We start from the raw sequence: 1,940 nt of genomic DNA on the forward strand, positions 1-1,940 counted from the left end.
TGGTCCAGTCCACAGCCCATGAAGAGGATGATGAAAGACCAGGCCACATTTCGTTTCATTGTGCATGGGTCACTATGCCTTGGGGGTAGAGTTGATGGCAGCTAGCAGCAACAACATTTCTGAAGTTCATTGTGAGGATTAAATGCAATAATACGTAAAGTCTCTTTGGGATCATCAAATAGTAAATGTCACGCCTTATTATTTATGACATAATTTCCTCTCAAACTACACAGAAGAAGCCTTGCCACTTGGACCTTGTTGGGTACATTCTCTCTGATAGTCTTTCTTCAGATTCCTGTTGATACCTTCTCCTGTTCCTGGATTTCTATCCAATTGCCACTCCTTGGAATATTCAGTACCATTTCCATGCCAATCGTTTCTGGTCCTGTGCTCCTTCTGGTGCCTTGCAAACTCAGCTCCTCAGACTTGATTTACAAGTCTGTATTCTGTCTGACTCTCCATTGTCTGTGCTTCTACTGACCACACAATGGGCGCTCTGGTCTTTCTGGCCTTCACAGAGAGGACCACTACCTGCTAGGAGCTAAAGAAAAGTCTCCGAGAAGTGTGAGGGGGGCTTAGTTCTGGTTCGGTCTCTTTCTACCAGCAAACGCTAGAACCAGTTTCATTCTACATTAACTAAATGTGCCTCGCATTCACCATAAGTATACAGGTAATAATAACTAATAATAAATAATAATTAACTAAATGTGCCTATGGTGAGTGATAGGCACATTTAGTTAATGTAGAATGAAACTGGTTAAATTTTGAATGTTAAAATATAATGGTGGAAACGGCCGACCGTTAGCTCGGTGGTCGTCAGGCGTCGGTATGAATGCGAAGGGCTCCTTGTCCCCATAATGCAGACTGAACATGCTCCCGGCGTACTGCCGGCGCTGAGCTGTCCCTCGGAAAGTCCCAGAGCCCTACCACACTTCAGCCTCCCTTCCTTGCCCCTTTCCTGCTTTTATACCCATCGCTGTAGGATAAGCACTGGACTTCAAGGTCCCCGACTTCGTTGAGATGAGTTTGGTAGTGAGAAATCTACAGCACTCAGTTCCCATTAGGAGAGTCCCTCTGTGCAAGAAGATTGAGATCCTGAGGAGCATCTTAGGAGTACAGAAGTTTGACCTGGGAGTCATCTGTGTTGACAACAAGAATATTCAACACATTAATTGAATCTACAGAAAGAAAAATGTTCCTACGGATGTGCTTTCTTTTCCATTTTATGAGAATCTGAAAGCAGGTGAAATTCCCTGGTCGGCCCTGTCAGGTGACCATAACCTGGGAGACATCTTCTTAGGAGTGGAGTGAAGACTACTATGATCTCCTGACTGTGACAGCCACCCATGGGCTCTGCCACCTTCTGGGGTTTACACATGACACAGAGACTGAGTGGCAGAAGATGTTCCAGAAGGAGAAGCTTGTCCTGGAGGAGCTGAACCAGCACATGGAAATCAGGCTGCAGCCCCTGAGCAAGGGCCTCTTCTGACAGTGTTCTAGTAGTGAGAGGCTACCTGGGACCCAGGGACTCCAGCAATCTCAGGCAAGCGAAGGTAGGACCTTCCACCTTAGACCTACCTTAGTATTGTTGAGCTGCTGCTGTCCTCTGGGGTCACGGAAGTTGCCAACCCAGTTGGGTTTAAATCACAAAAGTGCAACATGACTATTAAACTATATAAGAGTTGAAAAACAACAACAACAACAAACAAACAAAATATATATAAATGGTGGAGAACAAACAAGATGGCAGATTGGGTAGCAGTACAGTGAGGAGCTCTGTCAGCAACAGTGCAAAATACCAGACCAAGCAGGCTCAGGGGATGTTGCCAGAACTCTGAACCACATATAAAGGAATATTTAGAAGGTTGGAAGGCTTACAACTAGGGGAATTAGTAGCAGAAGCAAGAAATCTATTGCTTTCTAATTCAAGAAGCTTGGCT

At 45.1% G+C, this 1,940-nt stretch overlaps 1 pseudogene; it reads left to right on the plus strand.

Annotated features, from left to right (window-relative positions):
- The first annotated feature begins 1,020 nt into the window (after window positions 1–1,020).
- LOC102833806 lies at window positions 1,021–1,489 on the plus strand (annotated as a pseudogene).
- The last annotated feature ends 451 nt before the right edge of the window (window positions 1,490–1,940 follow it).

Source organism: Chrysochloris asiatica, unplaced genomic scaffold (genome assembly GCF_000296735.1).
Source record: "Chrysochloris asiatica unplaced genomic scaffold, ChrAsi1.0 scaffold00119, whole genome shotgun sequence".
Classification (NCBI taxonomy): domain Eukaryota; kingdom Metazoa; phylum Chordata; class Mammalia; order Afrosoricida; family Chrysochloridae; genus Chrysochloris; species Chrysochloris asiatica.